Below are 23,957 nucleotides of genomic sequence, written 5' to 3'. Positions count from 1 at the left end.
CTTACGGACTGAAGACTGATTGAAGAGCGCCATCGCTTTCTGTCGCACAAAACGCCGAAACTCGACGCAGAGCGAAAGGAAACACCTCAGATGCCACATGTAGCATCACAGCGAGCTGAATACAGGCTGCGCTCTGCGAAGCTCGTTCAGAAATATGTCTCCTGACCTACTCCGATGCGCTCAAGGTCAACTAACATAGTGTCGCGCACATCTGTCGTTGCAGTATAATGCAGTAGCGAGTTTCGCTTTTGCATTGAAGTCATCGATGTTGTCCCGGAAGGCACAACTTTACTTCACAATGCCTTGTTTGTGTTGTCATCTAAACAACGTTGCCCAGAAAAAAAAAAAAAAAAAAAAAAAAAAGAAAGTTCGCTCACGGGAACAAGTCGAAAATAGCATGACGCAAGATTAAGGAAGAGCGAAGAATGGGTGATGAATTTCGCTAGCTGAGCCTTGCTCAAATTTGCGCTTTGTAAGCCAGCGAGTATTTTGTAGCGACTCCACCGTCACATCTATCCGTCGAAAGAATCAGGAAAAATGACGACTAAGTACGGTCGTAGCGCCGCAGATGTGGCCCCCCTGCTGCCGCGGCACCCAATCCAGCCACAGTGAAGAAATCAGTTGCCTCAGGAAGTGCGTCCCAACTACGCAAGTTAAAAAAAAAAAAAAAGTAATGTTGTATTGAATACAAACATTTTATCGTTATGCCTAAACGCCACCGTTTTTAAGCAAATATGAAGATTCAATTTATTGTAAAAGGTTCCGTCGACAAGCCTTTTGAAGTTGTAGCCAAACCGTCATTCGTCTGGAAGGCACTGTTACCGTCGGACTCATCGCTGCTGTGCCGCACAGGTTTTTTTTTTTTTTTTTTTCTTTTCGTGCTGGACAACACTATGTCTAGATGGGCGGGTTCTTGATGCATTACCGAGGCAAGGACGCAAATGATGTGGACGGCAGACCGAATGAATATCGCGTGCACTCACTCTCTCGGCAGTTTTATGCTGTTCTTGCACATTTATGAAGCCCTGGCCGGTTCTACTACACAGGCTACCGTTTCCTCGTGGGTAAGCGCATTGGGTGCGATGTTCTTGCGTATATATAAGCGTGGCGTAGTTCTGCAGACGCAGTTACCCTCCTGCATCGAGCCTTTCTGTACCATGCTGTCCTCACGCTGAAATAAACAACTTAGTCGATACCTCGCCTCTTTCATTAAATATTGAATACTGAATGATCACTTGCTCAAAAGTGCGCCGAATATAAAGGGCCGTTAGTGATTCGTGGACTACAACCTGCCTGTGCAATTAGTACAAGTCTTGCCCCAACTTATTTTGAAATAAACGCAGTAAGACTAAATTGGCACCAGGGATTAAACGAGACATTATGTCCCTCTTCGGCCACAACCAAATAAACGAACGCGCGAGCAATTCGAAATTCGCGCCGGTGAATTCGAAACAATACGTGTGGGCCAGTTGCTACAGGCGCTGCAATCGACGGAAGATGGAGTATACGAGAGTGACTTCTCTCGTTTATTCTTCCTCTATGGTACGCCGTGGCACAGGCAGCACATTCCGTCGATTCGTCGCTCAACAACCGCACACTCCTTCCCGGGGTGGAACTGACCAGGATTGACGCGCACAAAGCTCGTCACGTCGCCGAAGTCCGTCGTTCGTCAGCGCTGGCACCCCTCCACCAGCGTGCACGGTCGCATGGTGACGGTGTGCGGTGCCTTACGTAAGTGGCACCATGAGCTATTCCTGCAACGAGCAGCGTGACGTCATCAGCCGCAGCTTGCGTCATCTGGAGCAGCGACCATAGGACCGAATGAAATCAAATAGAAACTAATTGGTACTAAACACGGCAGCTAACATGGCCTTTCAAAAGAAGGGCGCCTTTGGACCACACGAAAACCGTATTTTTAGTGGCTTCCCGTCACTTCGCCGAGGGAAGCGTCACATGAACAGGCCGAAGCAATGTGAAAATGAACAGATTTTCAAGAGTGCAGTCGACGACTGCTCCCCAAACGAGAGTGAAGATATCTTCAAAGGCAGTTTTCCAACATAATTTTAAAACATGCATACGCGTGCCGCGAAAAGGTCACGCGATTCGTATAATTATGCGACAAAAGGAAGTACAAGCAGAGGTGAGCATTAACGCCATCCCAACAGCGCTGCGGGAAAGAGCGCAGCAGAGTGGCCGCGACACAGCGTGGTTCCTGCACTGGGTCCCGCGGTTCGAATGCACGAGCAGTCCCACACATCGAATAAGGTCACGAAACCTACCCCTTCGAACAGGGCGTGTCTGTATGCCTACAGTGCAGCGCGCTTACCGCCACAGCAAGAAGGACGGCCTCATTACGGCGGGATTAGAATCCGGCAGTCTCACTCGGGACGTCACGAATCCGCAGCGACGAGGACAGGGCGGTGCACGCCTCGGCCCCCGGAGCTCAGCGTCCCGGCACGACAGGGGTTCGGCGAAAGGCACACACACAATCCTGTGCATTCACGTGCGACAGCAGCCCGCGGATTTTCGGCGTCCAAACAGCGCGCGCGGCCGTCCGTCGGCTTTGCAGAAGGGCAAAAGCGCGCTTGCGTTTTCTATATTTATGCGACCGCCGCGCTGGCGTGTTCGCTGACCTACGCGCCAGTCAAGCCGCTTATACAGGGGCATCTAGTCCCGGATGCCATCCCGCCGTATTTCAGGGACTGGCGTCTCGGTGGCTGCTATTCGCGCGTCCAGCTTTGTAGCCAGCACCGCAGCGTGTGGTGCAACCGGCTCGGGATGGAAGAGGGAAGCATGCTTTCTTTTTTCTTCTTTACGTAAAACCGTTTGAGCCATGTTAGACCTGCTTTGCTGTTTTCCTGAAATTTTCTTGGCACCTAAGCCGAATAAAGCACCGGAAGAATGAATTAGGAACAAATACTGCACCAGAGCTCTATTTTTCTTTTTTTTACCTCCTGGTCACTCTATACAAATCACTAAGCTTAGTAAACGACTCCCTCTATTGTTTTACTTCAACTGTCAATCGCACTGAATGTCTAGGATAACTAACTCGCGCATTCTGTCACATTTTCCACTCGAGAATCACTTGTTTTCAAAGCAATGCAACGACACGAAAACGCCATTATTAAGCGCACGCTGCCCTCTTTATCCCGAAAGAAAGGGGTGAGCGGCGGGTCATCACGCAATTTGGCAAAAAAAAAAAAAAAAAAAAAAAAAAAAAAAAAGACGTCTGCAGTTGCTTTTCAAGGGTGACTGACTGACTGCATTCATATATTGCTGGGCATATTGCGTTGTGTGCCGGTCCTCACCTCACGTGTGTCGAGAACCTGCACGCAGCGAGACTGACTACTTTTCACAAAATTAACTCCGACTCTTCACGAAGTGATAGTAACTTTTCGCATTTTGCTTCTCTGTCGAATATAAAAATTAAATGTTTCTCCAAACCTGGCTCTATCATTTTCATTAGTGCGTAGTTCAGGCTACAAATTGGTGTTTTTTTTTTGTTTTTGTTTTTTTGTGCTAACGTATACCCTTGGGCTGCAACAACACTTTAGGAAACAAAAAAAAAATCCAGATATACGTTGTACTTTTCCTTTAAGGTAAGAAAGATTATTAATCATTATTAATTATAGATTATCTTATACATTCCCATGTACAGAAAGACCAAGCTGATGTCACCAAAACGGCAAGGCAGCCCCGATCGAGATTCGCAAGTATACACGCGCAAACCATCACACAATGCTGGGTCGACACGGTGACCTTGTGACCTCAAAGCTGACAACACTGTGGGCTGCGTTAGTGACATCAGAATTCAAAGGTGACAAAAAAGAAAAGATGCAGTTCTACGCCTTATGCACCGAGGAGAGCAGAAGAATCCAGCTGAACAATGCAAACGATTATATACGATTCCAACCAGTCGATGATGCAATGTTTTCCTGGAGTAATGCGGCGAGGGAAAAAATGTGGCCAGCTTACATCGCTGGCATTTGAGGCAACAGAGTAAAAAAAAAAAAAAGAAAAAAAGTGGGCGGTCAACTCAGTAATAAATATGTAGCGTTGAGGATGATACTCTTCCCTTTTCAGACACTACTGACAAATTACAATGAGCAATTTTTGAAGCACTAAAATTTCCTATTTGGAGCACCAGGAGCAAGAAAACTGATTTAGAAGCATTGTGGACATGAGTCTTTAACTTTCCAAATCTCTTAGGTTGGCAGACAATGCTGGATCAGTTATAATGTGATGCAATATGTGCTTCATCCTTCAGTTTGTCATTACTGCCACAGAATCCCACGTGCGAGGTTTTCAACTCTACGCTTTATGCTGCATAATTAAAAAAAGACCCTCGGGAAATGCAGTAAGCTGACTCAAACTTCCGAGGGGACAAGGCTTTTTTTTTTTTTTTCAAGGCAGTTTCAATTATCAAATGCATCTTAACACGATTCATGATATACACATTCTGATTTATGGGTATATATATATATATCTACATGTGCAGGCAAATATTCGGACCCTCCCCCCTCCCCCCCCCCCCTCTTTATGCAAACGTAATAAACAAGCACAGCCTAAAATAAGGGTGAAAAGCACTGATATATTTACTCGACCAGCAGTCTCCAACTGAACGTGTGGTTAAAAAGAAATTATCGGTATTTCCCAGCAGGGCATGCAAACCCACATTTATTGGGAACCTCGTGGGACTGAATAAAAAAAAAAAGTGCACATAGCCTTAAGGTCGAATCACTGAGTGGCTACAAAATGACTTAAAAATGTTTCGCACTGCACGCAATTCAAACAATTAAAAGAATAGGCAATTGTCTGCGCTTGAGCGAAAAGCGCGCGAAAATCCATTCCTTTATGCCGTATTGCATGCCAGCCGCCAGGAATATCAAAGCAGGACTGCTCCAAAATCGTAAGGCCATCCGCGGGTTCCTTCGCATACGCGACGCGGCAACGGTGGAGCCTCCTCACAAACTACGAAGTCCATGTAAGATAGCTTCCCCACACAAATGAGGAACGCCTCGCGATTAGCGCGCATTTTGGGCGCGCAGAGCCAAGAGAACGCACGCTTGGGACCGAACCGTCTTCTAAAAGGAGCCAAGCCGACCGACGCGCCAGTCGGAGCACAACGCGGCGCGCAAGTGGGCTTTACTCGCCGATTTCCGCTATTGTCATGGGCTCAGATCAGAAAACGAAACTATGCGGCGACTGTCGTCTGCGGTCGCTTGGACTACTGGTCGGACCTCGACACTGCCCCCTTTTTAGAACGCGCCCTGGTTAATCGACTGGAGGGCCGCACTTTCGGGTCACACGGCTTTGCAAACGTGGCGTATCTGGCAGCCCCTCTTTTAATTGAGCGCAGGGAGGGTTGGAGAAGGGCAAAAGGTGAACTGAGCGAATTTAAGAGAAACCATGCTGCAAATTAAGCGGCTCTAAAATGAGTACAAAATATACCTAGCAAACAAAAATAAGATGTTAAATTAACAAAAAAAACGAATTATCAGAGTTTTAATTATCGCGAGTTTAACGGCATGAAATACAATGCTTACTTGACGAGCCTATACTCGGCATATACTGGCGAGCACTATAGCTTAAGTGTGCGGATGTGTACGGCTCTGCACTTTCGTTCGTAAAGCTTCGGTATTATATCTCAAAGCATCGCTGATTTTTTTTTTTTTTTTTTTTTTTATTGTCAGCAAGTTCTGTCGCATTTTATAAACACGCGTGCTTCCTTCCCGCTGAAGCAATTAATCAGACTCGGTTGCTTCCATATCCCTGCGAGCCAGGCCAGTATTGATTGGTCTTTTGCGCTGCTGTGGAAATTAATTTCCTCCTGGAGTGCGCACACATCCTGCACTGATCCTCCCAACCTTCAATACTTAAACAGCGGAGCGCCAGGGTCAGCATGTTGCACAATTGAAACAAATAGCGAAAAATAAGGGGCAGATCGCGCCCAGCACTTTTCGACGTCTGCCCGAGATTTTCACGAAAGAACTTTACAAGAGTTATCCCACTTATTCGGTCCAAAATTTGACTGCGAGGGAACGTTGTCAACGCCGTATATCCACGCGTCGGCGCAGGCTAAACACAAGTTGTTGCTCGTCAGCGCCGAGAAAATACAATATTCTGGCAAACGCAGCGTGCACGTAGAAGTAGCCATATCAGCTCATGTAGGTTACGCCCCAAAATTACCACTGCGCCATAATTAAACGCTACCTCCGATCGATTGTCCCTCTCTAGGCCTAATCAGCCGACGAAGTTAAACACGATGGCGAAGGTTATGTTTGAACTATACGCGCAGTGCTGAGGACGTCGATCGGTCTCCATCTCGATGCGTGCATTGGCCGCGTCGACATAAAAACTACCCCATGCAGATCCGCGTTGCCGCGAGACAGTCTCTATTCGCTACAAGCGGGCTTCAACGGATGTTTAACATTTTGCGACGGCGGCAGCAGCCAACGTTACATCTCCCTGAAGTGCCAGCGCCCTGCACTGCTCGATGCGAAAGCAGCGAGCTTGGCGCAGTTTGACGCAACGGTAGTGCCACTGTTTTCTGCCGCATCCCACTGCCTCAGCCGCGAGGCTGCGGGTTGACTATGAGCAAGACTGGCTTCCTTGTGTGCTCACGGCATTCTGGGAGTGTTTCTTCAGTTCGCCCTGACCAAAATTGCCTACTGCTGCCAAGACCACCTGCGCACAGCTTCTACGCTGCCAGGTCGTCGTGCAAAGTGGCTTTCATCATTTTGTGTTCAGAGCACACGTGTCAATTGGGCCACCACGTCTGTCCTTGTACCGGACGGAGGAGCATTCCCGAGCTTTGAAATGGTACCCGCATTGCCGAACAGCTGGCTGGCCGAAGGTCACGAACCAGAGCGTCTATGCCTGCCGTGTCATCGACCACGGGGCGCGCAGCTGGGATAAATGGGAGCGGCGGAAGAGACAGGTGAGGGGCTTCGATCTGGCCGTGACCCCATGGCTTCCGAAGGCCGTTAGTCATGCGCCACCCGGCGGACGCCGTCGGGGCACGGCGGTGACGTTCACCCCGTGGCATGCGCACAAAAGCCGCCCCGGCGGAAAGAGCAGAAAAACAAAAGTCCCCCGCCGGAGAAGGAGCCTTTGCGCAACGCCGGGGCGGCCGTCTGCGGCTCAGCCGCGCGCGCCGGTGTCGTCATGGTCGCACTTGTTGCTAGCGCCCGCACTAAAGTCACGCAAGGTCAGGCGCGCGCCTCTTCGCACCTCGCAGTCTGCGGCCGCCGCAGTGATCGCGGAACGCACGCCCATAATAGCTTTGGCAGATGTTCCGCGTGCCGCAGCTTCGCACGACGCTTACGTAAGCTCACAGTTCGATTAACTTAGGGAAAATTAGGGCTTCCGTGTAATCCGCGACGGGTGCCCAAAGACTCGAACAGCCCGACTACGTTGGCCAGCGAGAGCGCTCCGCATCCCGTTACGGAATGGTCGCGCGTCTCATATTTCCCAGCACCACAAATGAATGCGCTCTCGGAGCATCTCCGAGAGTCGCAGCGGTGGAGTCCAGACCTTCGCGATTTTATAACACTGTCGTGTCCATTCGCTTCCGGAGAAAGAATTCTGAGTGGTTTAACAGCTCGCGCTTCATTCCATCCGCGGGATATGCAGACAGACATGTCGCAAGTGCAGGAAGTTATATGAGTGCATAATTTGCAACAATGATGATAATTAAGGTACGTCCTCAAAACAACTATGCGACGGCACGCACTTTGATCTCCGTTTCATGAGTCCTTTCTCGGGTACTGCAAATGAAACAGCTCGCATACACTAAGGAGAACACACCTCTGTCCGGACATGCGTGCCTTCCTTCAAATTATTCCATTACGGCAGATATACCTATATATACACAGAAAACTCGTCACATCGGGGCCCTCTTTGTGCGTGATGTCCGGATCGATCGCAGGTAAGCTCACCCCCAAGAAAAAAAAAAAAGTTTTGATGGAATTTAGCACAGTACGTTGAAAGTAAAATACCTAGGGCTGTCATTTGGATCAGGGTGAAGCTCCAGACTTACAAGCACCCACTCGTAAACGGTGAGTGAAAGTCTTTAGAGGAAAAATATTCCGTTGCGAGTTGCTTCTCAGCGTGTTTCTTGCGGAAGCCAGACCATTCCACAAAAGCTGCGTGTGCGCGCGCGCGCGCGCGCGCGCGCGCACGCACACACACACACACACACACACACACACACACACACACACACACACACACACACACACACACACACACACACACACACACACACACACACACACACACACACACACACACACACACACACACACACACACACACACACACACACACACACACACACACACACACACACACACACACACACACACACACACACACGAGTTGTCCCACTTGTGGGAAGGTTTTTAAAATGAAAGGCACTTCGGGCGCGAATGATACCCATAGTGATGGCACTAGACTAGGGTTACTCGGGCTATTTTATTTCGCCCTTAACTAACCGTTTAATTAGTTTAACTGTTTAACTACTCAAGTTTTTAGACATTAGCTGCAGAATCCAAGTGTGATGTTGTAGAGCATGCTCAGAAACTTGTCAATAAATTGTTTTTACAAGATATATTTCAGCAGATCTTTTTTTGGCCTTCCAAAGAAAGCCCGAGGAATATGAAAAAACTCACGTGACCGTGCGCTTGTGCACCGCCATTGTGCAGCTCTAAAACGTGCAATTTGTGAAGGTAGGTTGCAGTGATTGCGGCCACGGGAAAGGGAGAGGGCTTCCATCTGTGGCAGACGGCTTTTTCGTTCTACTTCCTAATCATTTATCGCCATGATTAAATTACTTACATTGATCACCCCCACCCCCCTCCCTTTCTTTCCGAAGGAAAATAAATCAGCTATGCTTTCCTTTGTTTCAGTGGCTCCCTTGTGTGTGGTGTGGTGCGCGCGTAAGGAAGGTAGCAGCCAAACGTAGCCGGACCGAGCGTCGCACTACAGCGGAAGCTGTTGCACGGGTCGGGCTCCGCCGCGGCTGCTGCCAAAAGACGAATATCGATGTTTTGCCGTCCCTAAATTCCGTTCCGTATGCGATCTGGAACGAAGCCATCAATCGGATGCTAACACGTGTCCGATTTCCCTATGCCGATAGAGCTTCGGGTGGCGTAGCAGAAGGTTACCAACCGGCTGACGAAAGAAGAAAAAGGGGGACGGTAAAGAAAGACAGCAGGGACGATAGTAAGGAAAACCAGATGAGGGACTGTGTGCGAGCCCGCAATTTGCTTTTAATGGCCGTGCGGAATAAAACAGCAGGACGCGCCGCGGCACGATCCCCTCTCGCGATGCATACACGCAACAGCGCCACCAGCGGAGGAGACAGCAGCTGTGGCAGTGGTCCAGAGAGCCAACCCCGATCGCAAGGAACCTGGCGCCGGCCACGCGGCATTGACGGAGCTCGGCTTTATGCGCGCGCACTGCCGCCGCTCGCTGGCGAGGCGCACAAGGAGCAAAAAGGAACGGCGCACGCAAGGACGCGACCAAAACGGTGCCCGCTGGCAGCCAGAGAAAGATACGAGGACCACCGCCGATCAGCGCCGAGCAACAAAGTTACGTCCGGGCTGGCCACCTTGTTTTCCAAGAAGGTCACCTGAGCGGGCCGACAAATGCGGGCGCGTCTGCCCTCGGATTACCAGCAACCGCCGCTCAAGTTGCAAGCGCCCGGCCGAGGAGAGGGTGTCGGCGCGCACCTGTGTGCGCGCGCACTTTCGCGCTTCCCACTGCCGGCAATTAGCTGAGCCCGAAATAGAAGCAGGCCCGAGATCCCGCCGAGACGCCAGACGTGGAAAGAGCTGACCAACCTCCGAACGCCTCTTTCTGTTTTTGTGTAACGCGGCGTACTTGGTGCCCATTAAGCAAAGCAGCAGAGTGCTTGTGTCGAAGAAGCGAAACTGCCGTCCTTGGGGATATCACCGAAAAACACTACGCTCAGGGGCAAACAAAAAGCCGAAGCTTGATTACAAAGCAAGTAGGACAGATTTAAAAATAAGAACATGCAGTGTTCGCTGATACGTAATATGTTCACTTCCGCACACCGCCTATACAGCTCGGGAATGTATGAACACGTGGATACCCTCGCAACTACACCCAACGATACTAACACAGCAGGTACTGCGATTCCTGAGGATTCAAGATGTATGCAACGCCAGTAGGTGGCGCAGTCTGCTGAAGCATGAATGCTCTACAAGGAAAGTTCAGTCGAGAGGGCCACGAGTGAAGGTCACATAAATGATTGTAACATTGTAATAACTCCCAGTTTAATATACATTTTGCGAAATAAAAAATAAATAAATTTTTGGCGCTGGTGTAACAAAGGTAAGTTACTCAGGCTCGTTAAATACGCATACGTTTATTGAGTCAAGAATTAGAATAAACATTTTTGCGCTCATATCCATCATAAGCGGGACCTATAGGAAAGTACAGCTAGAAGCAATATTAGAGGAAACACGGGAGCGCGTGGCCTTCCTATTTCGCAAAGCGCTGCCATCAACAGAAGACGAGAATGGGCGGCATCAGGGGCATGCTAGGGAAGAGCAGCCGACCAAGCTTACTCTGCATCTGCCTTTACCGCTGACTCTTAACGCCTGTCGATGGCAGCGCTTTGCAAAGCGTGGCGGACACGCGTTTCGCCGTTCCCTCTCATATCGTTGCTAGCTGTACCAGGGAAAAGCCGTAGAAAGGGGTTTAACCCGGTGACAGTTAAGCCAGATATGTACGCTACACACTGAACAACAAAGAAAAAGAAAAAAAAAAAGGGGGGGGGGGAGCCAAAGAATGCTTAACTTTCGTAACACAAATAGAGGGATTAGTGGATCCAAGTTAGCGAGTTCTCTGGCACCGCAACAGCGCCACAAGGGTATGAGTATGACACATCCATTTGTCAAAGGGTGCCAAGCGCTACCGATGCGAGCAGCAAAAGTGCGCTTCAGTAACACGCACAGAAGCGTTAGAGAAGGGAAGTCCGTGATAGCCAGCCATGGACGATTTACGTGGCCACATGCGGCACCTCAGAAAATGCGGACTATAAAAACCTTCTGGAACGTACAAAGGCGACAACGAATGAAACGCGAGAGGCGTACGCTGTACTGTTTTGCGCCCGTACGGGGAGATTTTTCTGTGAGCGCCTTGAAATTAAAGCTGCGACAGCTGTCTTGACGCTGCACTATGGCAATAAATTCACCATGGGCCACGCACGTTGGCGCTTCATAAGCTCGAGACTGCGCGCCTTATTAAAAGTGATACGAAGCATTTCAACTCGCCTTTTTTTTTTTTTTTTATGGTTAATGTATGCTGCGATAAATTGACTGGTGATAAGCTGACTGGCAAAAAGTAACATGTACGGTATCGTGGAGAGGTTATTACCGGGCAAAGAGAATAAACTCCCAGCTAGCCTTCTGCCAGGATACCTGCGCTGCCGCCACCATTTGTCCCATTCAGAGTACGTAGTAACTTAATAGCACTCAGCGCAGAGAGAAAGCTTTACAAACTAGGAAAATAGTTTCTCTATCGGGAGAAAAAAAAAAAAAAAAAAAAAAAAAAGGTTTGAGAAATTTCAATCTTTATGAAGCTGCTCATATAAAACGTAAGAACTGAACATGCTAAAGCCATCAATACGTTTTGTCGATTATTTCGTCGACAGAGGGGGCGACGAAGCTCTTTCATTTCCGAAAGCTCCGAATATTGATACGGCGTCTAGCCGAAGCCGCGCCCAGGCTGCAGTCGTATTCCCCCATGGCGTGTCTGTCACCGGCACGCTCTGACACGCGAGAACCTGCTCTAGGGGCGCCACCAAGTGAAGAGAAGCAGAGCGTACTACGCTAGCGCCGCCGACACAGAGGAAAGAAAACCCGGGGATACATTTAAATAGTCGCTGCGGCAGAACAGTGAGGACGAAGAGCGTAGCGCCACGTCCGACTTGTGTTTGCTTAGTTGCTAGCAGACCGTCACGTGGGAGCAGAGACGTTCAACGACCGAGGACGAGACGGCATGTGCGACTGCAAAAGCCGAATTGCACCAGACCAGTGGAGAGCGGAATAAATACCGAACATTTAAAATTACAGCCCGCAGCTGCAGACGTACGCATCTGTAGGCCCCGGTGAGTTACGACGAACGAGACGACGTTAAAAATATACGTATAAAAAAAGGGTGTCTCTCCTAATACATATACATCTGCAATCGGGATTGACGAACAGGGGCGATGTTCTTTTATTACTTATACATGCCCACAACAGTATGTAAATGTTTCCAGACAATAAATCTTTCACGATAAAGCTGCGACTCGCGCCGTGTGTGCGATGCTTGCTGAGCAGGATCGCTAAATATAAAGAAGAAACGTCGGTACATTCACCCAAGCTTCCACACCTTTCCTAAAGAGTAAAAGCGCGCGTTTTTGTTTTCTTTCTTTCTCAACCATCTGCGACAAAGTCCATGGCGGGGAACTCAGTGCACGTTCTGGGTGCGTGCATACAAGGGTCGTCGCAATCACTTATGAGTCGACCCGGCTCACCAAGCTCACGGTCAGATCACGAACGCTAGTCCAGACTCGTAACTCAGATTGCGATCTCAATGAGTCCAGACTCACGATCTAAGTTGCAAGTCTGGACTAGCGTTCGCACCATGATGTGGCGTCCGGGCCCAGGTTCAGATTATGATCTGTGTTCTCGTGATGACGGTGTGCGCTTTCTTTTTGCTCATATGCTGACAACGGAAGGGAAGAAATATTTCCGAAGGACGCTTGAAAGCGCGGCGGATTAGTAACCGAAGAACATAAAATAACTGTGGAACGTCTTCATGCCTGTACCTGACTTCATGCGTGCACTACTCGACATATTCCGCGCATTTTGCAGTTGCCACTGTTACGCAACATAAAGTGGGCAGAGCTCTAGTCAGCTGACAACCTACGATGTTAAACTTTGCGTTTGATAACAAGAGTCAGGCGTGGCGCTTCGCTCACATTGTGAAAAACGATCAGTCACACGACTCACACCGCTTGAGGTACACAAAACGCAGCCTTAAGGTAATTGCCTTAGTCGGTTGCCAGTTGGGCGAAAGAAATCGCGTAGTTCCGTCGAGCCCGCGTGTGTTTGCAGTCGAAAAGAGTAAAGAGCCCAAGCGAGTTGCGAGTCAAGATGGACGAACCCAAATCAGTGAATAAGCTCAGATGAATCAAGAGTCGAGATGGGTGAGTCCAGATAAATCACGATTCGAAATGAGTGAATCGAAGTGTGTGCAAGAGTAAATGAGAGTTGCTTGCTTTGTGGGGTTTAACGTCCCAAAACGACTCAGGCTATGAGAGACGCCGTAGTGGAGGGCTCCGGAGATTTAGACCACCTGGGGTTCTTTAACGTACGCTGACATTGCACAGCACACGGGCGCCTTGCTTTTCGCCTCCATCGAAAAGCGGCCGATGCACGCAGCCAGGATTCGATCCCGAGTCCTTGGGTACAGGAGTCGAGCGCCCTAACCGCTGCACCACCCTGACGGGCCAGAGTGAGAGTTGCATCTTACTGCGACTCCGAATGGGTCGCGAGAAGGAAAACGTTATGAATCTAAATGAACTTGAGCGCACAAATTCGTTGAGTCCAATGAGCCTGTTTGAGTGAGCACGCAAGCTGATCAAACTTTTGCGACTGGGCTTGAGAGTGAGCACTCGTGGTTTTTTCCCAGGTGTGCACGGTATACGACCATTAAGCTTCGACATCATTGTTTGTTTGTTTTTTTGTCAGCAACGTTCACGAATATGGAGAAAATAAATCGCATTTTGTCCAGTAAACTACCACATTTGCCTGCAGTTACAAAAAAAAAAAAAAGAAGAAAAGAGCTAGAGAGAAGTTTAACTCCGCCTTTAGAGTTGGACGCGATAACTAATGGCCCTGGTCGTCGCCTTTCCTGCTTGTCGTTCGCTACCACCTGCTTATCATGCGACTGGCCGAGAAGACTTGCTTCGGTCTGTACATTCCTTGTTTTGATATTCCCGGCAGTATGTGCTTTCAAAGGAAGCCCTAACTGACTAACTCATGATAAGCATAGTCTCAACTACAGATAGTGGCGTGTTTTAAAAACATGTTGAGGCTAAGTCAAAGACCACAGCGCATTCATTGGGTCTCCTAACACGGCTGCACCGGAAAGCCTTCGTGGACGATGTTGCAGCGCGTTCGTCTCGCCACCAGGTCCAACAACAAAATACCGGCATTAATTAATGCCCAATGTATCTATCGACATTCCTGTTCGTCCATGTTACAGAAACCTAAGAAAAAAAAAACATTGGTTTCATTTCGGCCTTTTTCTGAATTGCCCTGATTAAGTTCTCTGGGATTATTATGCCACGAACGATGCCTGAGGCTGACGACATCGAAGACGCTGGGTTTTCAGAGACGCGGGGACTTCACGCTGCCGCGCAAATTTCGTCTCCAAGCTGCACCGACGGCAAAGCTCGCGAGTAACCACCACCGCTTCAATTAATCGTTCACGTGTACCGCGACGTCTCTCTGAGCAGCGGCGAAACATTTTGCTCAAAAATGACAAGGAAAAGAGTTTTTCCGCGGCTACCACATCGGACGACTAATTAATCACCATTGAAAAGTCCCAGTCCATCCACGCATTATGCGAAGACGTCGCGGCAGCTACAGCTACAGGGTACATTACGCCGAGACCCTCGCCCGCATTGAGCGCCAAATCTCGGATGCAGAGGAAAAGAAAACAAGAGCGAAGAAACGCGATCCACGAGTGGCAGAAATAGAGCAATCACGCCAGCCGATTTCAAAACACTGGTGGCGGCGACTGCGACGGCGGCTGGAGCCGCCGGCAACGCGCATCAACGATGAAATACCATTGCGTCTTTCCACACTGTCGCGACACAGCTGCCTTTGTTGACTGCTTGCTCATCGCGGCTCCTTCAGCGCGAACCCCTCATGTCAGTAGTGACGCAATGGAGGAGGCTGCAAGTATACGTCACCCCCCCCCCCCCCCCCCCTCTGCCCAAAGAGTGTCGAAATCATGCGGTCAGACAGCGACTCGGCCGAGCTCGTGTTCGGTCCTGTCTCGAGACAGGGTCTTCTTCCCCGAAATCAATCGAGAGGACAAGTTAAAAAGAATATATAGAGGACAAGTCAGACACACAAACGGCCGGGTGCTCGGGAAAGCTTCGGAGGCGACGCGAAAGATTGATGTTCGACCTAACAGCTTAGTGCGATCGCGCAGAACGACCCAGCCTCCCCGTCGTGCCGCTAAAAAAAAAAAAAAATAATAATAATAAAAAGCGAAGCTAACTAGAATGCGACTACAACACACGCTCGCAAAGCAATGACGAGCGTTAGTGTGCTCGCTGGGGCAGATCAATTTCGTTAGATATACGCCACGGGTTAAAGTTACCAGAAACAGAAGGGTCGTTACAGTTGATGTTCGCGGCAACTGATAGTTCCTCTTTGTTTCGACGCGACGCAGCAGAGTGACATGTTCGTCGCAAGGCAACTAAGTGGTGGTGGTATCCCATTTCTCTACCGCATGGGAAAAAGTTTACTTCCTCCATACGAGAGAGATTTGGGGAATGACAAAAGCGCTTAACGAAGCCCCCTCCTCGCACTAACAGGCGACGCATGATGATGCAGTGTTAGAAAATGTTCCCTGTACAATGCAATTGTGATTCCATCTTTTTCTTTCCTTTCTTCGCTTTCCCTCCGCGCGCATCGAGTTAACCGAAAAATGCAGCTCGAAAGCACCGTTACGTACGCGCTCGAACAAATATCGCCGCCGAAATCGCGGCGGTCGTGCGCCGGCCGCTAGGCACGTTCCTGCCGGCGATAAGGCAGCCTCGCGATGACTTATGCGCGCCAGGTGAGTAGCGCAGCCGCCACGGCGCTCCGTCGGCGGCTCCCACTACCAGCGCCGGGACTGCTGACGCGGACCCAAACTGTATATTCTTATAGATGCACGGAAGAAGATGGAACGCTCGGCCGACGACAAGCGCCGGCGCGGGGCCTTAAAGGGAACAATGACCGTGCCATCACTGCGACGGGGTCGCCGCCGAAGTGAAAGGCTTCCCGGACTGCAGCTGCGCGCTCAGGGTCGATGCACGGCGTCGCCAGCCGCGCAGGTGTGACACGCACGCTGCCGAGGAAATAACGAGGGGAGGAATCTCCGGTTCGGCGTACGCCTCCTTTTGTTGGGAGCGGCGATGATAAATGAGACATACTGGCGCCGGGCGAACGCCCGTATTGACAGACGGCCGTCCCGACAACAAACGACAGCGCCACCGCGTACGTCAGGACTCGCCTGGGAGCACACCGCCGAGGTCGGATCCCGGCGTCGGACGGTGCCGGCCGCCGCCGCTCCCATCTGCAGCCTCGCGTCCGACGCGTTTCTTCTGGACAGCGCGCAACGTCAAAAGGCTCACAGCGCGTACGCTGCATGGAAGTTTTGCTCACTGCACAATGGCAAATATTAAAAAGGAACGGAGACGACGAAGGTGATTCTATCGCGATTTGAATTTGACGATAAAGGTTTTGGGGCAAGACCTAAGCTTTTTCTGCAGCCTTGACCCAGTAGCAGCTGCGTATCCGAAGCTGGCGCTGGGGAAGAAACACGTGTACAGGCGCACAAGGAAAGATGCGAATCTGGAGAGAAGAGAGCCAGACAGATCATATGAGTGTATAAAGCTGTAATTACGTAGCTGGAAAGTCGAGGGAACAAAGCGCAGAAGAAGCACCGCGCTCGATGATACAGAAGACGGCAGCACTGCCCACCCACCAGATTGGAGAGATAGGCCGAAAGGAGGCGGGGACGAATATAGCTGCTCAAGGTCAACAAGTCACTATCTCGCTTCCCCGGTCATGACGCACTTTTTGTGCCGAAGACAGACACTTGCGGGATTAGGTCATGCTGCAGAAGACAAAGGAGATGCAGTTCGACCACCACGCAACAAAGCAGCAGAGAAAGACCGCTGCATGAGCCGCAATCAGACCGTCCAAGTGAGCTTACGTACACACACACTCCTTTGATGACCGATCAGCACACTTGCTCGGCGGTTGAATGAGGCGATAAAAGATACGCAAAACAAAGAAAATCTAGACACTACAAAAGACTGATAAAATACAGGTATATTTTGCAGTCACCGCAGAACCCCGCGATGCACTTGACGGTGGACAGTTGAAGTGATCGGACTTGAGCCTTATAACAAAGCAGCTTCTCCCCCCGTCTGTTTCTTGCATTTTGCAGATCACATGTCGTGTGTCGCACCCTGGAGCTTCGAACTGGAGCCAAGAAAGCGGAATTCGAAGACGGCGCTCTTTAACGAAGTTTTGCCTGGGTACGTTAAAATAGTCCCTTCATATCCCTGAGCAAACTCAGACGCGAGTTGTTACGTTACGTCACTGGAGAGTGGAATTCAGGCCCAACATGCTCTAAAGATGCCCTGTAACTGCCGGTGGCAGTAGCGACTACTGCATCGGTTTATAAGTTGCATAAACACCGATCGTGGTTGGTTGGATCATGCCAGCTACGTACGGCTCGTGACGTACTGTACGTACGCACATCCTTTGGGCGCGTGGACCAGGACACCTGCGCAATCAAGGCGCGTACACTGTTGAGCCATAATCTTATCCCATGACAGATATTTGCACAAAGAACGAGTATCAACAAAGTCATTCCACTTCAAGGCGGCGAAAAGTAAGCAAAACAAAACAAAAATTCAGCAGTCACACGACTGCGGACCTGAATATAATGCGAAACATTAGTGTTACTGGAAGGTTGTCGAGTGAGGTTTTCAAAATGTATAGTTCTTTCTGCTGTTATTGTATCCGGTGTCTGTGCGTATTGAACGTAGACCATCATGCTTAAAGCTGCATCTAGGAGCCATAATAACCGAATCATCGGTTCGAAGGCATACAATTGAAACTATATAGGTCGTCGGTTCGAATCCCTGTCGTTTGCTAGCCTCCAACTTGACTAGCACATGTTTGCAATGTGCGACGCGAGATCATATGGCACCACCCGGAATGCTGTACAGCGACAGATAGCGCCGAAATGTTAAAATGAAAATCGAGAAAACTACTGCCACATGGAGGTCCAACAGTGGTGAGTTTATATAGACGAACAACCTGTATATGGCTGTCCGAAGTGGCGATGACATCGGTCGCGAATGAAGATGTTCGGCTTGACAGTGTGCGCCACACGGCCGCTTGATGACGTCACCCTAATTTCCTTGCCATCGCTGGAATTACTGTTTCGTGAGCACGAATAGCTTTTCTCGTAATGGGACAAGTAATTCGTTCGCTTTAAATAAACGACCCAAGGATATCTCTTCATCCCAAAGTCAGAATCCTCATTTCTGAGAGTGGTTAACTCTTTCAACAAATAGTCCTTAATATGTAATTCACAGTCCGAATTTCGAAGGGAATTTACGCTTTTAAAACATACATAATTAAAAGCACTAAGTAAATTTACTAAAACTAATTTCTTTTTTTTTTCTTTTTTTTTTTGAATTCAGAAATGCGGCCAAGCTTCAGGATCACTGGTTTACCGTACAATTCGGGAAAATAGGGTGATGGTGGCAGGCACAAATAAGGTGCTCCGCGATCGTGCCCTAAGTTCTTGCCTAAACACGAACGTGAGTTGACGTTTCGACGTCATTAAAGCGACTGAAAAAAAAAAAAAAATTGAACAGACGCTCATTATTTCAGCTGTGGCTTTTAAGGCGAATGCCTTTAAAATGCCTCATACTGTCGTTAGCAAATATGTCCGCATTTCGGGTACACGCCTTCGATGTGCATATTCCAACACTTAATAGGAATCGGCTGATATCGGAACATGATTTAAGGCATTTTCAATGTAATTTCATGATAATTTACGACTAATAATAAAATAGTTAAGCAGATGTCCATAGGAACCCATGCATTTGGACGTCATCATAACTATCACTAACCACCGCTTACTAGTTAAGGGGTGTTTAACTAACACTAACCAGACATTAACTAGCACTCAGAAAGTGGAAGTCATGGTTAACTAACACTAACCAATAGTAATGGTTAGACGTTTCGAGACGTCCATAACCGTCACATGGTGATGACGTCACCAGGAGATTCACGCATATACGAAGCTGACCCCGCCGGGCGTTCGATCCAGGCGTCCGTGCGGTGCCTTTCACTTGGCGCTTCCTCGAACGCCGCACCACAAAGCATATATTGAAATAGACGCAGTACAGCAGGCATCGGCGGCGTTTAAAATTGGTTGAAAAGCCGCAGTATCTGTCACAATTCTAGTCAAACACAAACGGACTCGCAGTCAATGCCTAAGCAGCGCGGCGAGGAAGACTTCAGCCTTAAAGCACATAGTTAACCAAAGTGCCCCCTGAATTTTTTTTTTTTTCATATTCAATAGGCGTGTCCAAAGATCTCAACCATATTTTGTGCCCTGATCGTTCCGTGAGCGCATAAAAAAAAAAAAAATAAAGTTCTTTTGCACCTCTCCTCCGTCAAAATGCGGCCACAACGGCAGGATTCGGTCCCGAAACCTTGCGCTCAGCAGCCGAATGCCATAGCCACTAGGACACCGCGGAGGCTTAAGTGTTGTGTAGTAACCGTATAATGCAGTAACCAGTTAGAGTTAATTATAGCATTTGGCAGCGTTCCTGCAAGTTCGATGAAACGGGAACGATTTTCTTTAGCTCTCCCATGCATTTAAAACTGATTGCTTACCTCCCATTGTCTCATCCTTATTCAATAAGTGCCGTTTGGTACGCGAACACCATGAATTAACAGATCGTTTGCACTATAAGAAAAGGCAAACTTTGGTCGAATTAGTTAACAGCTCACGACAAAACCTCCGTTAACACTATGGCAACATTTAACATTACGAATATCGACTACTCAATATCTTAAATTCTTGCTACCTGCACAGACTTTCTTCCGTGAAATCCACTGCTGAACTGAAATTGAAAAAAATTACAAGTGTTCAACGTTGCTTTACCAAATATTGAGCGAAAGCATTAGCTGCGGGTGAGCGAGCGTTCTCTTTTTCTTCTTCCTCAGCCCACATGTAAAGCCCGGCTTTAAGGCTGAATCGCATGCACGCGAAAACTCACGCGAACGCGACACGCGTCGCGCGAACAGAATTGCATGTGTCGCTTGACTCGTCGCTCAGATCTGCCGAAATAGAAAATTTCGCTCGTTCGCCCGGAAGTAAGCGTACGGCACTGCCGCTCATTTTGCACGCTTTCTTTATTTTACTGTGTTGCATTGTGATTGAGCACAACCGCGTAAATTTTTCGTTTTGTACGAACAATTGTGAATAGCCAAGGATTCAAAGAAAGTCTAATCGCGACCGAAACAAATGAAACAAGGGGTCACGTGACTACTCGTACAAACTACAGTGCAAGTTAACACACATTCGATACGGTTTGTTGTAAATACATTTTCCTTTGGTATGTTGTCGCAAAATAAAATTGCGACTGTTGTTGCATTTGGCAGTAGTTTTGCGGTGTACTAAGCCACTATGCCAGCCACACAACCTACACAGAGCGTCGTCGCCGTTTCGCTCGGTTCGCGCTGACACGTGCATGCGTCTTCCGCAGTAGGCGACGGAGCGAACCATGATCGCTTTCGCCGCGCCGCTTTGTTGCGTCGCTCATTTTTTCGCTCACATGCGTTTCCCGCTTTAACCAAGCTGTATCAACGTGCCTTAGTAGCCTATAAGGGTAACGCGAATGCCAGAGTCCTAGCAGGCTGATTCTGACATAACCGTCCCATGTGAAACTAGAGACTCAAGTTGGCAGCTCCTGCCAACTGAGCTGCGGCTCCGGCCGCGCCACGCCGACCGCTTGAACTGGGAGCCCATCTCTCGCTTTTGTGTCACGTGGAGTGGGACGTCACAGCGTCACGTGGGTAAGACGTGGCTACCGCCGCGCTACGCCGACCGCTTGAGTTGGTAGCCCAGCTCTCACCCTAGTGTCACATGAAGTGTGACGTCACAGCGTCACGTGGGTAAGACGTACGTGGCTACCGCCGCGCTACGCTTGAAGGCTCGAAACCTAGAGAAGTATTGCTTTAGCAAAAAAAAAAAAAAAAAAAAAAAAAAAAAAATGTTCTAACAATATGCACAAAGCAAAAGGCAGCCTATCATAATACTACAGGAAACAAGTTTTGCAGTTTCTTGCGCATGTCATTATGAACAAATACGTATAACAGACACGAAGCCTATATCATCCTACGTTTGCCTACCAAGATTCGGAAAAGTTGCGATAATCAACTCTCTCTACCCACCCACACCCTCACTCAAAGAGAGCTGCGAACTGACCGTCAATGCCAGCTACTCACTAAAAGTACTCTGACGGCTGCTGAGAGGTTCTAGTCACACTGAACGGCAATACTGTGTTTGTCTACACGTACTACGTAAGTGCACCTTCCTCAAGTGTGTGGTCTTCCATGTGCTTCTAAGATAAAATGAAACGGTCACGGGACAGGGCGGGCTAGTTCCGACCTCGAGCTGGCGAAGCCCAGAGCTGTGGCCGCTCTTTGGGACACTATATGGGTCAAAATTTTGACAAACCCCAATACCACCCCGAAAACCGGCATCAACCCATTTACTAAATCCAGTAACCCGGGCTGGGGACGCTTAACGAAATTTCTCTCCCCCTCTCCCCTAGAACTTAGTTGGGCCGTGGCCTCAATTACAGCAAGAGCCGCTACGACTACGATATGTCAAATCAAGTATCATCAGTCAGTGACTGAGGGCAATTAACAAAGAGACTAGTTAATTTTTGCTAGGGGTGAAAAAAGTCCAAAAAGAAACTGCAAACTTGGTGTCTGAAGTCCAAAGCCTAACTAGATTAACTTACTGTTCAAACATTCTTCTTCGGAGTACTTCGAAAACACCTTTGCAGAGGTACCCGGAAAAGGACTGGAACACACAAGCCGTCAGACACGGAGGAAGCATGCTGTGCGAGCAGAAGAAATTTAGTGTTCTTTCCTCGAAAGGTTTGTAGTCGTAACTAATTACCTTAGAGGAATGAAATGGCCTCTCGAAAGGTCTGGTAGTCATAACGAATTACCTTAGAGGAATGAAACGGCCTTTTATTTTAGTCGCGGTTTACTTAAGCTCTAATCAGAAGAGTAAATAAGGCGCAACACTGTCACTGGCCGTTCGACACAAATTTATGAATTTCAGGTTTTTCACTGTTAAGCTCTCTCTCTCACCCAGATTTTGCCCGTTAAACGTTCGGCGATGAGGCACCTAAAGTGAAGCAGTCGACAGTGAACACAGAAGGGAAGCGCTCAAAAGAGCTCGTCGAGTTGGACAACGTGGGCGCGCCCTAACTTGTGACAGCTCACGAGAGAATTCTGAAATAATGCCGAGTCCGCACGGAAGGAGCGGACAGCTGCGGCATGGCTGGATTCATACTGAAGAACCCACGTCTGGACTAGCCTACTGGTATGCGCGGTAGTCTGACTGCGAACGGAATATTTGGCACCCATGAAAATCCCTATTCGATTAGATTACGCCTCCAAGGACACTTCAGGCACGACCGGACGAAATCAATATCACACGTGTCGAAGCACAGGGGCTTGAATGAAAACCGTACCGTGTCTCACGACTGTGCAGAAAGGAATAACGCTGCTTGTGGCGCGCATTCCGTCCCTAGAAAGACATGTCTGCAGAAAATGCATAAAATTGCGAGAGCAATTTCTGTTACGCGAGATAAAGCGCTGCGACGCTTGCTTGCCCTCATCGTACTCAAGATAGTACTGTCGCCTTGTTCTGCATAACATTAAGTAGGCTGTTTGCCACTCCGTATGCAAATGAACGTTGTTCTCACCTGAGCATGGTCAGGAAGAAACGTGCCTAAACATGTTTTTCTCTACTTCAGAGCGAAGTTCCGTTCCACGTTACGAAGCACATCGTGACTAACAACGCAGGAATGTTTTGCGAGGTCGCTGATGGCGCCTTCGCACCTATGACCGGAAACTTGCGCTTATATTCGCAGCAAGACGACGACGTGTCTGGCGCACAGGTGCGCGAAATACGTAAGCGGAGCACTATTATGTTCCACAATGAAATCGCGCCTGTCCACACGTCTAGATTGCCCCAAGGCAACGTTGTAAATAGGATTATAATGCCTACACGTAGTACATACGTCCACATCTGTGCGTTGTACCAGAGTAGATCACAGGCGCAAGAATAGTGATACTTGAAGTTAGCTGAGCATAAGATACGAAATGGACTGCCTTGACGCTGATCTTCCTGGCAAGTTCAGTGCTACGCGGATCTGGAGCTAAAATTTGCACTTCCGAGACGAGCGGGCCCGCGGCGAGTCTCGTTATCTAGGAAAAACCTGCAGACGCAGCTTTCAAACGACTGACATGCGAGCCAAGTATCGTTCAAACCGCAATTAACGTAACGCCTGGCAGCTTCTCCGTACAAGCTGGGTCGGATTTGCGGCGCACATTATCAGGGCTGCGCCGACTTGCATTAACAGTGGCCTCGTTTCCGCGGCTCCCCGTACGTTTTCTGACTTCTCGTCCCCTGTCTTACATTCGAGAGACGAGCGAAATATATCTACGCGGCTCATACGTATGCATCGGCGGCTCAAAAAAGAAAAAAAAAAAAAAAAGAGACGTGCAAACTTGGGACTCCTAGCAAGGAGAGAAGTCGTCACCGTAAAATAACATTACTACACCAAACTTTCACACCTTCTGACATCAAACTTTTCTTCGTTCATTGCGCTGGCCACATGAGTGCACATAGCGCGACAGCGAATGGAGGGAGAGCACGCAGCACAGAAGACGGCAGGGATATTGATGAGGAACGCGGTGAAAAAAAAAAAAAAAAACCTCGCCCATAGTGGAGCTCGAAAATAAGAAAAGTCTCGGGAGATACTATATGCCAGCGGCCCTGAAGCCGCATCACAGCAAAACAAGGTG

At 48.9% G+C, this 23,957-nt stretch overlaps 1 protein-coding gene across 6 annotated transcripts in view; it reads right to left on the bottom strand.

The window, feature by feature from the left end:
* Nucleotides 1-23,957, bottom strand: part of LOC146205591 (low-density lipoprotein receptor class A domain-containing protein 4-like) — a 70,513-nt gene that overhangs the window by 25,473 nt on the left and 21,083 nt on the right. The window lies entirely within an intron of this gene.

The sequence above is a fragment of the Amblyomma maculatum genome, chromosome 1 (assembly GCF_055883805.1).
Source record: "Amblyomma maculatum isolate TAMU_Amacu chromosome 1, ASM5588380v1, whole genome shotgun sequence".
Taxonomy (NCBI): Eukaryota; Metazoa; Arthropoda; class Arachnida; order Ixodida; family Ixodidae; genus Amblyomma; species Amblyomma maculatum.
The sequence above is the reverse complement of the archived record's forward strand: the minus strand, read 5'-3'. Positions and strand labels throughout refer to the sequence as shown.